The sequence below is a fragment of the Hemiscyllium ocellatum genome, chromosome 2 (genome assembly GCF_020745735.1).
Source record: "Hemiscyllium ocellatum isolate sHemOce1 chromosome 2, sHemOce1.pat.X.cur, whole genome shotgun sequence".
NCBI classification, from domain to species: Eukaryota; Metazoa; Chordata; class Chondrichthyes; order Orectolobiformes; family Hemiscylliidae; genus Hemiscyllium; species Hemiscyllium ocellatum.
The window spans coordinates 124,946,969-124,963,862 of NC_083402.1; positions in this window are offsets into that span (position 1 = coordinate 124,946,969).

Below are 16,894 nucleotides of genomic sequence, written 5' to 3' on the forward strand. Positions count from 1 at the left end.
TCACTTCTAACCAGTGTCTGGAACATCTTCTGCTCTTGTGTCTTACAGGTTAACCAGCCTCCCAAGTACATCTGCAGAGAATCACCCAACTCACCCAGAAAGCACACCTTTGACCTCTGAAGATGACAGTGTTGATATCGCAGAGAAATCATTGGTGAGTGTGCCTTTTACACTCCCTCCTAGCTCTAACATTGACATCTCAGTGAGGTTAATTAGTGCACAAAGTGAGAGTGCACAGCAACTGTTCTGCACGTAGGCAAGGGAACAATATCCCAAGCCACTGGCATTCAGATGATTGCTCAGCCCCCAGTAAGGAAGTACCCTGTGGTCCCAGAGATTAGGATCTTTGTGTATAAACACAGCGAGGATCAGGAGCAGCAGTCAGGCAGGTAGAATGTAATGGTCCTCATTGTCTGAAATTTCCAGAAGTGCAGAGAATAATTCAACTTGCTGGCTGCTTGGATGCACAGATGGCAGCTGTGGTGAAGAGCTGATCGACTGCTGGAAGGCGAATCCCTCTAGTTGATCAGGACTGAACCCCAGGACTGACCTCAGTCCAGATACCACATCTCAAATGGAAAGGAAGCCTGCGGAGGAAACTTATGCAGACCCCTTGGCAGTTTCATTGAGGGCACTGTGGACATGTCTGGGCCCTCCACCTGTATGCTGCCTGCCTTCCCATTCAACACTTGAAAGTTCAAGCCAAGGAGGGTCAACATGCCTCTGGTAGGAAGACCAGGTCTGGTCCATCCAGACACATATGCCCCTGGAGACACCCCACTAAATCTCTAGAACGAGTGGATTCCACTGCAGGGAAGACTACCTCTACACCATCTGTGGAACAGGAGAGGCCATGCAGTGAAGGAAAGGAAGAGGAAAATGCACTAAGGGCATGTCGGTGCCATTGGTAACACTGTTCTGTAAATACTCAACAAACATTTGTTTTTCACCATTCATGCTATTGTTTGTGATTTTGTGTAGGGCCCAGATGTTTTATTGCATCCCCCAGCATCGCTTCATTGACACTAACAAGCAATGTGTATCCACAATATGAGTCATTCCAACATCTACGTATTCTCATTCAACATTCCCAACTGTTCAGCTAGCTGTGTATACGGTATACATCCTACCTTCATCCCGTCCAATATCTCCCTCTTCCCCCTGAGCTTCTGTGGGCAGGCTGATTGGTGGAGTTAGTACCTTGATAGCTAAGAACGGTTGAAGGCATATACTGTTGGGTATGGTGCACCAATCTTTGGGACATATAGCCACCATAGGTGGCATCACAGTAGCCATTGAAATTCATATACCACTTTGCTTTCCTATGTAATAGGTAGCTTTTTGGCTTGATGAAAGCATTCTGATGGTAGCTACTGCATGTTTAGAGTGTCAATCCACTAGCTTCAGCTTTTGCTCAAATCTTTGAGATAGCTTTCTCTTCCACAGGAACCAGACTGGGCACTTTTTCAGACCAAAGGTTATGGATTTAGAGCCATTCATAAGTTTGCATGATGTACAGTGAGAAATGATTTGACTAGCATAACCATTACCCTGCAGGATGGCTTTGATGTACAGTATTTCAGCATCAAACTGCACTCTAAATGTATAGCTTGGGTCCTATTTACAAGATTGCTGATAAGGCCAAAATTATAAAGTGTGAAACTGTGGGAATTCAAACATGTATACTAACATTTCACTCGTGAAATGTTCTCGATAAATGTGAATTGTTGTTTGATTAATTTCTCCAAACATTTCCAGGGTGATAGTATTAAAAATGGACAGAGACTCCCCAAGGCTGAATCTCACTTAATATGTCATTCATATTTTATGGGGCACCCCATAGGATGGAAGGAAAGCACCATCACTTGAAGCAAGGATTGTTTAATTGATATTCAACCAATAAAAATTAAACAATACATGCACAGAAAATCCACTTGACAGACACTTCCCACATAACTGTTCAGGTAAACTCAGTAATAGAAATTAAACAGTAGCCCCAGCTAATGTTGTTAATTAAAACAAGCCCTCCATTTGTGTATTTTTGGTACTCTAAGCAATAATAAAGAGAAAGCTGGATTCATAGATAGGAAGCAGATATTTATTCCACTGCATTCTGAGAATAAACCAACCTTAAATAAATTTATCTGTGTCTATTCTTATACTTCACCAAAGGGCTTGGATTTGTTATAATAGCTCCTTCAGTTTTAAGCATCTGGGAAGGACAGCTAGTAATTTATCCCTATTAACAAAAGGCTTCAAAGCTTGGTTGGAAGTCATCTAACTGTAGTTTAATAGATTATTTGAGACCAAGAAATGTTGATAATTCACACTAAGTGTCCAAGCCTTTTAATTTTTCTTCCACAGTTTGCAGAAGTAGCTGATTATTAGGCAGTAATCCCAAATGGTTTATTGGAAATGAAAGGAGCTGAAACTGTAAATGCAATCGGATTGAACTGAAATCAGGTGGGTCGATTGTGGGGAAGCACAACCCAATTTCCAGAGTAGAGGAAGGAAACTGCAAAACGATGGAGGCAATAGCATTCCTTTAATGGATGAAGTGGCAGATACAGCTTGTATACTTCAGTTGAACTTTTCCCTTTGCTTTTGTATCTGATGTTGAAATCCATCCCTAAGCCTTTCGCACCTTTACACTAGACTATTCAAATGTTCTCTTGGCAGGTATCCTTCAAATTCTGTTAACTTCAGACTATTATCTGCTGCCTGCATTGTCGCCCACATACCTGATGTCCCTCTTCTCATTGACTCATACCCTCAGTCTGCTAACAAATAGGCTTTAAAATTTAAATACTTTGGTGATCTTCCCTTATCCTATAATGGGAATTCAATATTAGAACCTCTCCAGAGTTCTCTATTCACCTTGACTCAACTTCCTGTGCATTCTCTCATCGTTGAAACCCATTTAAGTGGTTCCATCTTCTGTTATTTTCTCCCTAAATGACTTCACTTCTTTATCTCCTTCTTCACCATTAAGAAACATTTGACTCCTGTCCTCCTATTTCTTTTGTCTCAACATTAATTTTACTTGCTTTGGGACATCTTTCTCTGTGAAAGATGTTGGTATAGATGTAAGCCATTGTCGATGCAAAGTTAGTTTTGGCACATTTCTGCAAAATTTGCAACATCGGAGTGACAGATAATGCTGAATTCTGATACAGGGTCTTCTTCAAGATATCAGCTCACATCTGTCATAGAATCCCTGATATGTGGAAAGAGGCCATTTAGTCCATCAAATCTGCATCGAACCTCTGAAGAGCATCCCACCCAGACCCCATCATATCCCCACATTTACCATGGCTAACCCAATTAACCTGTACATCCCTAAACACTATGCGCAAGTCAGCACAGTCAATCCACTTAATCTGCACATCTTTGGACTGTGGGAGGAAACAAGAGCACCCAGCAGAAATCCATGTAGACACGGAGGGAATGTCCAAACTCCACATGGAGTTGAACCTGTGTCCCTGGTGGTATGAGTGCTAACCACTGAGCTACAGTGCCGCCTGATTGAACAGGTTCTAATGTTTTATCTGATACTTTCTGATTATTATTGTGGAAGTACCCTTTTAATTAATGACTTACTTATTCATTTTTAAGGATATACACTTTAGATCAGTGACTGAAAATAACATCTTCAAAGATAAAGCCTCCACTCATAGCTGTATCCAGCTATGGATCTCTTAGATTACATACATGCATTTTTCCATATAGAACTTTGTACCTTGTCTTTATTAATATATGCAGAATATAGCTATCACTATAATTTGAACAGAACTGTAAAAGATATTATAAACAAAGAGAAACACTTGATGAAGAGTGGGAGGATGTATTGAAAGTGGCTCATTTATGCTCCAACTATTAAAGACGATGAAGGGATTTAAATTAAATGCACAATTATAAACCCTACATAGAGCTTATCACTCCCACTCAGTGGTAAACCAAACGCTTCCAGCAATTTACAAGTAGACACTCCACATATGTCTGGCTTGATCTTCGCAGTAGATGTTAGAGACTGAAACCTTCACTGTAATGTGGGAATGGGAGACTTTCCTGAAGAATGATACCACTGTCTGAAGGAAATTGGGACTTTCTGCTCTTCAGAGGGAGTCCTCCTTTGGAAGGAAGGAACAAGTTATGATGGTTGAGCCTGGGCAATAAATAAATATAGACAGAAAAAGATTTGATGGGGAAAGAAATATTTTATTTGTCTTGGCTGCAAATGTTGAAGAGGCTCAAAATACTCACCAGCAGCCAACAATCGAATATTGCCTTTCTATTGGACACTGCTCCAACCAACCACAATCACAGTACTATTACTCATGTCCTTTTTGGTTGTCCTACATCAGGTGTACAAGGGTGAGAGCTATGGGGAATTGTGTTCCATCACTATCATGTTCATGTAGATAAGGGATGGTTAGGGGAGGTCGGACAAAATAGCTGCATTCAGATTTAGGGACTGAAATTCTATTTTCCTCAGAACAACACATCACAACTGCCTGAAAACAGATGGAATTTCAAGAATTAAAATTGTCCCTAAGCTTTAAGTCCACAAATGATTGGTTTCCTGCCACAATTTATCTGTCATGTCAACAAATAATTTTAAGAAGGAAATTTATTTTAACTGTTCTGTGCCCGAGACTATCCACTCATCTTCCTCTTATACCCTCCTTAAAAATAACTATTTTGACTAAGCCTTTGAGCTTTCTCTTTGGAAGTAGGAAGTAACGTTTTGTTTAGTTAGTGGTACTTTATAAATAAGAGTTACTGTTATCAGTCTGAAGGGAGACTGGCATAGAATCTAAATGACAGTAAAGGACATTGATGAGGACACTTTGAGTACTGTATGCAGTCTGCTCACCTTGCTGTAGGAAGGATATTAAATTGGAAAGGGTGCAGAAAAGATTTACAAAGATGTTACCAGGGCCAGGACTGGAGGGTTTGAGTTATAAGGAGAGATTGGACAGGCTGGGATGTTTTTCACTGAAGGGTAGGAGGCTGAGGGGCGACATTACAGTGAAGGTTTATAAAATCACTAAGGACATAGATAAGGTGAATAGCAAAGGCCTTTTCCTGAGGGTGGGGAAGTTCAAAACTACATGGCATACTTTTAAGGTGAGAGGAGAAAGATTTAAAAGGAATCTGAGGGGCGACTTTTTCATGTAGTGGGTGGTGCTTGTACGGAATGAACTGCCAGTGGAAGTGGTAGATGCAGGTACAGTTACAAATTTAAAATACATTTGGAGAGGTATATGAATAAGAAAGATTTAGAGGAATATAAACCACATGCAAACAATGGGGACTCATTTAGTTTGGGAAACCTGGTCAGCGTGGACGAGTTGGACCAAAGAGTCTGTTTCCATGCTGTCTCTATGACTTAATGACAATATCTGCTTATCCACACAGAAACCTTAGCATAGGAATTACTGAGTCATGATAAATGGGATTTATTTCCCTCCTGATTCCATGAACATTTTCTTGCCTCCTCCTCTCCCAAACTCACTAAGGTCAATCTTTTTACCTATGCATAAACTACCAGCCATACAGAGCTCAAGGAGGGAAATAGAGAACAGGAGGATTATATGCAGTAAAAACCTGAACCCATGTATGGCCAGCTAAAAGTATGTGATTCTTTTTCTTAATTTTTCTTCCCTGTACCAAAGTCAGACGTTCTAACAAAGGTGACAGTCAGGTTATCAAGAGTGCCAGCTGGGAACAATTTTAACCTCCCTGACCAGCAGTCTTGAGAGTAATTGGATTGCCCCTATTTTAATCCCAGAATATCTAACACTGAAGAACAGTTAAATAACATAGACCAATTAAATGATGACTGTTGTTTACATGTCTGGAAGAGTTAATACTGGGAAATTCCATTAATGCCACACACTAAAAGGATGTCATGTGGACTTGTGGACAGAAGCATTTTGAAGAAATGAGACCTACCATCCAGTTCCCCCTCTTAGGGCAGGATTTTCCCTTCCTGCTGTGATGTGAGTTACATAGAACATGGAACATAGAAAAGTACAACACAGAACTGGCCCTTTGGCCCACAATGTTGTGCTGACATCTAATCCTAATGTTACAGCGAGAAAGAAAAGAAACTCTTTTCCATAAAAAGTTCCAATACTCAAAGACAAGAAAAATACTCCTGATTTTTGGTTCAAACTTAAATGTCAACTTCAGAATCTTGCCATTGAGCATGGGCTACCTTATTTCCATGCATTTGCACCTCATTAATGCCCCAATTTGCCTTAATTGACTGCCATCTCCAAATCCAACCTTCAGTGAGAAAATAGACAGTGCAAATTCCTGACTTGTAATTCAGAGCGAGTTCCTAGCAGCTGTAGCTCATTGAATGTTCTGGCCATCATCCAACTGCTTCTTCAGAATAACGTCCACAAATCCTTCCCTCTAAGCTGCGTAGCCATTTAACTGCACAGCCGCACTGAGGTTCCATGCATGTCACGCCACACATTTGTTTGTGGTTGCTCCGGCCACTGGCACACATGAATCACAGGGGCCTGAATAGTGGCTGTAGAAATTAGAGAGAATATAGCCCTAAATGCTCCCTGGCCAATATCCATTCTCCTAGACTCTTTAACCATTCAAGTCAGTATTGACAAACCACCTGCCTCACCACCTTTTTATGACTTCTCTTCAGACCAACACGAGGATCTCTTCAACCATATATCTCTTTGTTTTAGAGCTCGGCCAGCCCCACCCCAGAACTTGTAGGCTTCTGGATGGTCACTTTGCATGCAGTTTAGAGGCACACTCGTGCCTCATGGATCTGCATAGGATGCATCTTATAGTCCTTCGCTTGTTTTCTTAGCATTTACTTACTTGGCACTGACTTGGAAGCTGCCAGGCTCTACTTACTTCACATTGCTTATTCAGTCACTTCTGCACTGATTTTTAGGTTGCCAGCCTCTGTATAGCTCATATTGTTTTCTGAGGACATGGGACTTCAGTGCTCAGTTACAGGCTGCGGCATCAGTGGTTTGCTTTCTTTGTTAGTGCAGCGGAAGAGGCAGACAGCTTATGAAGGGGGTGGAGGGGAGCACTATGTAATCAATTTATCAATCAGCCAGGAGGTCCACATGTTGCTGCATGATATCATGCTATGTCAATGTTAGCCTGCACTCATGCCAGCAGTTCACACAACAAACACACTACATGAGAACTATTATGGTGACTTACTGGAAAATTTCTGCTCCTTATGCAGCATGAAAACTTTGATTGTTCAATGTATTATTGGATATGATCACCTGCCTGAGAGCACTTTACAGACACATGACAATGACCTATTTGGGAAACCTCAACACCACACCGTGTGAGAGCATAACAGGAAGCTTTATCATGATGGAAATGTGTTTATTTTTAAATTCACTCATGGGGAATTGGCATCACTGGCTGGCCAGAATTTATTGCTCATCCCTAGTTGCCCCTGAGAAGGTGGTGGTGATGAGCTGCCTTCTTAGATTAGATTAGATTCCCTACAGTGTGGAAACAGGCCCTTTAGCCCAACAAGTCCACACCGAGCTCTGAAGAGTAATCCCCCCACCCACATACCCAATTCCATCTGACTAGAGCACCTAATGCTATGGGCAATTTAGCATGGCCAGTTCACCTGACCTGCACATCTTTGTGACTGTGGGAGGAAACCAAGCACCCAGAGGAAACCCATGCAGACACGGGGAGCATGTGCAAACTCCACACAGGCAGTCACCCGAGGCTGGGTCCCTGGAACTGTGAGACAGCAGTGCTAACCACAGAGCCACAGTACCACCCCGAGCCACTGCAGTCCACCTGCTGCAGGCTGACCCACAGTGACCTTCAGGAGAGAGTTGAGGAGTTCCTTAAATGAGATTGTGTTACATTTCTGGCATTGTCCACAGACAACTTGTAATCAAATTTACACAATGAATGCTGTCTTTGGAATCATTTTCATGTTGATGCCAATCTGAGAACTATGCTATGGGAGACAATGACTACAACTTCATCAGCAAGCCTAAGAAGAACAGTAACCTCCAGCAGCTGCTGCACAGCCTCCAGAGGGAGAAACAGCAGATGAAGATTCCCCAAAGAGGTGAAGGAGGATGCTGAGATGCTGCAGCTACAGTATTCACAGCTGTTTCCTTCAAAAGTGTGAAAGACAATGCAGACACCAATGCAGCATGTTTCAACCCGTCACTGTCATCTTCCACTCAGAAAGACTGGATGGCTATCCTAGCTCAGTGGCCATCTAGGTTACAGCTGCTCTGAACTTTTAGGCTCATTCCAAGGAACAACTGGATACATTGTGAGATCTCTCATATCAATGTAACTTCTAATCAGTAGCTTACATGCAATAAACTATTTCTTGTTCTTTACAAGAGTCTTTTTTAGATTGTGTTTTATTTACAATATGAGCCCAAGCAAGGTCTTTAGAGTGCTACACTTCGGGATGATAGTAACAGGACAACGAAAACATGGTGAGCTATAAACTTGGTTTATTTACACGTGTAATGTTAACTTGCAAGCAATAATCCTTTATCAAGATTGTTGCTTTGTAATTTTAATAACAGAACCAAGGAATCATGTTGCACAGAAGGAGATGATTTGGCCTATTGTGCTTGAGCCAATTCTTTGAAAGATCTTCCCAATTACTCCCATTCCCCTACTCCTTCCACATAATGCTGCACATCTTTCCTTCTAAATACATATCCAATTCTCTTCTGAAAGTTGCTATTCATGCACACGCTCTCATTCCTATAAGAACAGTTTATGTATATAATAACAGTACAGGAATAGTACTGAAGACATGTGCTCTGGAACTTGCCACACCCCGAGCACTTGACTGTTCTAGTACAGCTAAAACACTGACATCAACCTGACAATGTGGAAAATTACTCAGGTATGCCCTCTACACAAAAAGCAAGACAAATCCTACCTGGCCAATTGCTGCCACATCAATCTTCTCTTAATAATCATGAAAGTGCTGGAAGGTATCATTAAGGAGCATTTGCTTAGCAATAACCTGCTCAGTGAAGTTCAGTTAGGAACCAGCCAGGGCCATTCAGCTCCTGACCTCACTGCAACCTTAGTCCAAACATGGCCAAAAGAGCTGAATTGCAGAGGTGCGATGAAGACATCTACCCTTGACATCACGACCACATTTGACTGAGTGTGGCATCAAGGAGATCTAACAAAACTGGAGTCAATTGGAATGGGAAGGGTTGGGGTGGGATGGGGGGGGGGATTCTCTCCAGTAGCTGGAGTCATACCTGGCACAAAAAAAAATTTTGATTTTGGAGGTCAGTCTTCTCAGCTCCAGGACATCTCTGTAGGAGTTCCCCAGGATAGTGCCCTAGGCCCAACTATCTTCAGCTGCTTCATCAATGATCTTCCCACCATCATTAGGGCAGTAGTGGGATGTTCACCAATGATTGCCTAATGTTCAGCACCATTCCTGACTCCTCAGGGACTAAAGCAGTCTATGTTCTAAGTAGCAAAACTTGGACAATATCCAGGCTTGGGCTGATAGTAAGATTTGTGCCACACAAGTGTCAGGTATTTCAAACAAGACAGAATCCATTCAAAGCCATAACAATCACTGTAATCCCGCAGTCATAATCCTGGGCGTTACCATTGACCACAAACTGAACTAAACTAGCAATATAAATACTCTGGCTACATGAGAAGGACAGAGGCTGGAAATCCTGTTAGAGTGACTCACTTCCTGACTTCTCAAAGCTTGTCCACTGTCTACAAGACACAAGTCAAGAACGTGATGGAATATTCTCTACTGGCTTAGATGAGTGCACTTCCAGTAGTACTCAAAAGGTTTTACACAATCGAGGACTAAGCATGCCCACTTGATTGGCATCCCAACTACAAACATTGAGTCTCTTCACTACCAATGGTCAGTAGCAGCATTGCACCATTTACAAGATGCATTGCAGAAATTCACCAGGCACCTTAGACAGCACTTTCCAATGTTAGAGTATGAAAGGTAGCCAGACTTTCACCTTTGCATTGATGAACACGGTACGCTGTAACCTGGGTTCAGTTGCAGTACTCTTGCCTTAAGGCAGGAGATTATTGGTTAAAGCAATACAATGGACTGGAACATATTCTAGCAGGACATTTGGAGCAATACTGAGATGTAAGATGCAATGTCTTTATGTTCAATTTGTCTATATTATTCAATGCAAACAACACTATTCAAAGAAATGCAGTGAGTTCTGCTGATGTTATGGTCAACACCTCTTCCTTTAATATCACAATATATTGCTTATTTGATTATCCAGTTGCTGTTTACTTGTGGAATATCACTGCATCAGAATAATCATGATTGCAGGCATAATAATAATAGTGAATGAACTTTAAAATAATTTATAGACTGTGCATCATTTGAAGACTCCTGTTGATACATAAGAAACTATATAAATGACCTTTTTTGCTGTCACAGTTAAAAGGAAAACCTTGACTGATACGATTCAACAGAAACATTGTACAATTATCATTAAAGTATCTATTTGAACTTCTGCTCTCTGCCGTATGATTGACCACAAACTATTTTTACATTTTCCAGTGGAAAGAAATTTTAGACCAATACATTGATCCACCAATATCCAAAACTGAATTTCAAGGCCAATTGCTCCTTTTTCACATATTGTTAGAATTATAATTATAATTAGCCTTTATTGTCACATATACTCAGTGAGTATAGTGAAAAGTTCATATGCTGTCACTTTCAGTGCCACGTAGGTATAAAGGTACCTAAGTACAGCTTCTTTAGTTACAAGAGCTTAGAAAATAGAGAAACAGTTAGTTTTAACTCGTACGTAGTTCCTTTAAAAAAAAACTAATGAACTAACAATTGTGTAATTCATCTTTGGAAGCAGGAGGAGTATCCTTGTTCTCTCCCCATTGCCTTTGCTTGTGTTTAATGGAAACTCACATAACAAGATTTTATTTTGGAATCTGTAAATCATGGGATTTTTGTGTTCACAGAGTGCTTCTTTCCAGCAAATAGACATATAAATAAGCTACAAAGCAAATTATACATGACCTTTTCTTAGTCAATGCCTGGAAAATGCCCATCATATGCTATTCTTTGAGACTCTCAACAATGGCATTAAAAATGACAGCCGACCAATCAGATATGATAGAGGAAGAAGCTGGCACTGAGCTGAGAACTGTGCTCTATTTTAGTGCTCATGGGATTAAGTGAATGGAGCTTTCATCATGTACTTGATCCCCCCTCATTAGAAACAGACGGGTTCTTAACCATAATACCAGTGTAATACTATCTGTTGTGAACAACTCGAGCAACTGCACTTTCCGAGATGCTGAATTTTATTACAATGAACCCTTAGTTTTGCAGTGTTAAACAGTCTCTGCTCTTTGGGCCTCTAAAATGGTTTCTGTTTCTAAAAAGACAGTTCAGCAATACAGTAGCAGGCTAAAATGAAATGAAAAACCATAAATACTGGAAAATCTGAAAATAGCAATCCAACAGAGATCAGCATTGAGACATAAAAGGCCTGTTAAGGTCTTGAATTTGAAATTTTGTTTTAATGTTTTGGCGGTAATTTTAATCTAACCCACCCATCTGTTTCCTGGTGGTGGGCTCGGTTAAAATTGTTCCATCATTTTTTTTCCAGATATTGACAGTGAATCCCCAGCACTATTCTCTTTCATCAGTAGTGTCAATCTGAATTATGGTCCAATTAACACTGAGTATCAATTTAGATCAGAAGATCCTAATTCAACATTCTTAGCGGTGTACATTACATGGAACATAACTTGCACTAGTATTCAATTGCTGCCTGTAGCTGAGCAGCAGACCGAAATCAGGGTCTTTTATAACCATCTGATTTACATCGATTATTTTCTGAACTATTTGTTCGCATGAAAGACTGTGGCAGGAATTTGATCAGAGTAAACGATGCTAAAACGTTTATGCCATCTATTTTTATTTTAATTTGTGGCAACAAAAGGCAGTCGATAGACTCAAAGCAAGCAAGATTAAAGGAGTATTAACATCTGCCCTTGTTTTAAAAATCAAGTAGTTAAAAATTCTTACTATTATCAATCTAACTTAATGTCCTATTGCTACTTGCTGTACTTCTGCATCAGGTTCAGTTCTAACTTTGTTTAAACTGTGAGTCATCAGGGGAGAACTTGGGGAATGATTTAGTTGAAAAGTGCGATTGAGTGGAATCTAGTATTCAGATAGAAATTTCTACATATTGACTATTCTTGATTGAATATGATATCTGCTCCAATATAGGGTTACATTTCCAGGGAACATCAGATTCCTGACATTGAACAGATTTCCAGTTTCTGACCCCATTCAAGGTTGTCATATGACACATAAACTTTACAGAAGGTAGACAAGTAATGAGTCACTTCTGGAGTGACCATCCCAATTAGGGCATGTTCAAGAGGTGGGAGTTGAATATAAATAGGGCAGGGGCATCATTTCTAGAAGCAGCCTCAATTAAATCCTCTTCTATTGCAAAACTTGTCTGTCCATAGCATGAACACTGATCTCTACTCAAAACTCCTCATCTCACCTTCAACACTCAGTTTCCGAAAGCTGACTTGTTCCATAGCAAGAAAAATAATCCTGCTAAAGCAATTTCTATTCATAACTAAACTTATCAGCCCAGGCAACATCCTGGTAAATTCCTCTGCAACCTTTTATAATGCAACCACACCCCTCCTTTCTTGTGGGTTCCAGAACTACACACCATTCTCTAGCTATGGCCTAATCAACCTTTATACAGTTACAGTGTAACCTCCTTGCTCTTAAACTCTGTGCCTTGCTTACTAAAAGCAAGTATTCCCTATAACTTCTTTATCTACTTTATCCCTTCATCTTGCTATCTTAAGTGATCAGTGGACATGCACACCAAGGTACTTTGGATCCTATGGTTCCTACAGTTTATTGTTTATAATGTTGCTTTGTTTTGAGGTAAGGGACAGGAGGTTCAGAGAGGATGTGAGGGAACTCACTGCCTGTAAGGGTGACAGTGTCAGAAATCTTCATAACTTTTAAGAAGTATTTAAATGTGTATTTACTATACCAAGGTACACAAACCTATGGGCCAAGTGTTGGAAAATGGGTGTGGAATAATCAGATGCTTGTTTTTGACTGGTGCAGACTCGATGGGCTGAAAGACCTTTGTCTATGCTGTGGACCTCTGTGACTCTATGACAATGCATGAGCTCCTATTTGCTGGTTCCCCCTTTAACACAAAGGATTAAATGTCTGTTTTTTTAATAGGATCCCACTATGCAGCTGCCTTGACAGCTAGGAAACGGCATTGACACAGCGTGTGACTCATGTGATTCTGATAAAATTCCATCTTTGCTTAAAGATACCTCTAAATTATCTGTGTTACTGTGCAAAACTACTGGCACAACTGCTCCCAATGTGGTGGTTGGGGGATCAATTAACATTGCATGATGGGAAAACATTGGTCACACTCTTGAGTTATAATTCAATAAATAAAAGGACTGTGGCAAACTTGTTTTGTCCAACATGGCAAAATTTATTTCATAATCACTGCAGCTCTGAACAATGTTCATTGAACTAAACCCAGTTGTAATGGAACAGTCCATGGGAGCAAGGACACCAATTAAACCACTAAACAGGAGTGGAGCTGACCAAATAAGCTGGCCTGCCACTATCTGCATTCTTATGCAGTAAATGTGTACAATCAGCATCCAACACAGGACTTAATGTTTCTTACAGTAATGATTAGTCACAAATTTTCCATAAGATTTCCACTAAATATAAATCAGATGTGACTCATAGGAAGTCATTAACCCTGAATGTCTCAAAGGAATTTTAGCATTGCAAATCAACTTATATTTTTTAAACCATTTGTGATTATGTTAAATAAATATGAAGAAAATTATCCCACTCCACTGACTGTTATGAATTAAATGCCTGCATTATGAGCAGAGAATGAAGCAGAGAGTCAAGGGGTAAGCCGCTGCATTTGGAAGTTACAGTATGTTTTATTATCTATGCAAGTAAGATGTTGTCCAAGTTACTCAGCGAATCACGTTTGAGTGAGTCGGAAGTTCTTGTCACTGTTGGGACCTTCTGTGTTTGAAGATTGTGGTGCCACATTTAAAAGCCTACTAGACACCACTTCCCCTGCTGCAAACAGGAACTACTCCCTCAGCATATGGTGGCTGTCCCTAGATCCCCAGAGACGCATCCAAAGAAATCCAAGCTGGCTCTCAGCTTCACTGATGCTGCCCTCCAGATGATACCAGATGGGGTCATCGATAGAAAGTCCATTCTCTTCCCTGTGACTGCACCAGGAGGCAACATGATCAGATGTCTCCAGCCGAGGCTGAGATCACAACTCGGGTCTATGCCACTGGTCCATATCAAAGGACCAGAAAACAGTGCAGGATAAAAGTTGATAACCTCTAAAGATGCACAAGAATAAGTGGAACCATTTTCATTCCGTTATCTCATACTCATAGAGCCTAACTCCGCAAAGTGGCATCACATAATACCACATAGTCTGCCAGCCATTGCATCACATGTATGATGTAGCCTCACATCCACTTCACCTTCTCATTACTAACCCTTCCTGTCCTCTGTGGTTCTTCCAGTGTCTCTTATAATGATGCATGCTCAAAGACTGTTCCTGCACCTAACTGCATCACCCATTTCAATCCTTTATATTCTCTCATTGCAGAAGAAATTGGCTGAAAACCAGGCCATGATGACCAAGACAGACAGTGGGTGCCAGATATCAGGAATTGTACCCATTGGCCAAGGAAGACAAAAATCATTTTCATAATGATAGACAGACACCAATGAAACAACACCCACAAAGCAACATGCCCACCCTGCTTTTCTTGGATCAGCACAAATTCAAACACATTGTTCCACATAAGCTTTTCTGCATCTTCATCAACTAATTATTTCTCTTCTTTTCTATAGTAACTAGCACCACATAGGACACCGCATGAGGAAAGAGCCCACCACATCGTCCCTCTGTACCAGGAGGACTGGTACAAGAGTAGTAGACTGTGACCCTTCCTAGGATCCGAGGAGTTTACCTGCACCCTCCACCAGCTCAGAAATGTTTGCTTCAGTGGCTACTCTGTCTAGATTAGACTCGGGGACATAATCTGGTGAACACATCTCTGACATGTGTCCATAACCAGTGCAGGAATAAACATTTGAGGTCACTGACACTCAGAAAGGACTGTCAGGGTCCAGGTACCTGCTCAACACGATGCAGAGGATGTACCTCTGCACTGAGCCTTAACCAAGATGTTCGACTTGCAAAGGCAGGTCGTGGACCGTAAGATGTACTAGAGGTCCTAAGTAGCCTGGAAGAAAAGACTGAGAAGTCTGCCCACATACTGACCCACCGTGGTGGCTCCAGCAAGCAAGCATTTAGGTACTTCCTTAGAAAGGATGGTGATTGTGTTGGCAATCCATGTGCAGCATTGCTGTTGAATATGCCATTAGACCCACACACCATTGCTCTAGCAATAGGTATTCTGCAACAATTGCAAAGCGAGACTACATTAAGCTACCCTGACCTCACTCTGGGTGCCTTATCCTCTTATAGAAAGAGAGGATGGTATCAGCATGCACACACAGGTAGGAGGAGTGACAGACTGACTGTAGCTTCTTCTCAGGACTCACAAGACATGCCTCTATGTCATTCTTGCCAGTGCCTCAATCCAAAGAGGATGAGCCTTTACCTGTTCAGGAGACTCTCAGAAGGCCAGGGCCCTCTCGGTCATCAGGACTTTATAACCAGCAGAATCCTCCCATCCCAGCTACTGAGATCAGCCTGCATTTAGATGTGATGGGAGGGAGAAAAAAGGAAATCTTCCAGGGGATTTGGAGGCACAGGGGTTCAATCACTGAATGGAATACCTTCCTTTGCAAACATATCTCCATTGCAATGTTCTAACATCTGTCACAGTCTTCTTCCCCCGGTAGGATTAAAGAAGGTTCCCTGAAATGAAAGATGTGGAGCTTCTTCCACCAGTGAAAGGATGTGCTATGTTTCAACCACCACACCTTGGTTCACCTTGACTGTCCCAGGTACTGGGACCTTATCTTCAACAGGCCTCTGGGTTGCTCTACTATGACCCTGGCAGCATTAAATCTCTCTTTGGTGGTAGTCTGAAGATTTCTTTGATGTTTCATCAGGTAGTTATGAAGCGAGTAGCCCTCATTATCCAGCAACCATTCCTGTTTGGGTTGAGGGCCTTTGTAGGAGGCTGGCATCTATGAGTGAACCAGTATGAATGAATCCTGGCAGCTGCTTAGATATCAAATGCATATCTGCAAGATCTGGATGTTGTGGTCACAAAAGTTTGAACATTAAGGGACTGGATTCTTTTTCTATTCATGAAGCCACTGGGTCAGGTAAGGTGCTCTGATTGCGATATGAGTGCATTTTAACCCTGCAGCAAGCCAGCCATGGCTGATAATCCTCACACCATCGTTGCCTGACTCCTCACAGGAAGGAGGAATTGAAGTGAACAGTGGGCTCCTGCAAAGAGAGCATCAGTGATCTCCTGGAAGTACTTCGGATTTAGGGCTGAGAAATGCCACCAAGGTATTGAATTGCTCCCTGAAACAATCCACTGGCAAAGAAATGAAGGACAATTATTCACTTTGGGGCTACCAAGACAAGGTTGCTACCAAACTGTTGTGACTGCAGACCCTCGAAGCTATCTTGGGTGTGGTGCGATAGCTAGGCACATCCTGGGTCATCTTTTGCACTGGCTCTCAGCTGCAGCTATCTGAAAATAACAAAGCTGATACATGCAAGAGGTCTCCTCCTCCATGGTAGCTCTTTTCCTGCTGCCTCTCCTTTCTTTTTCA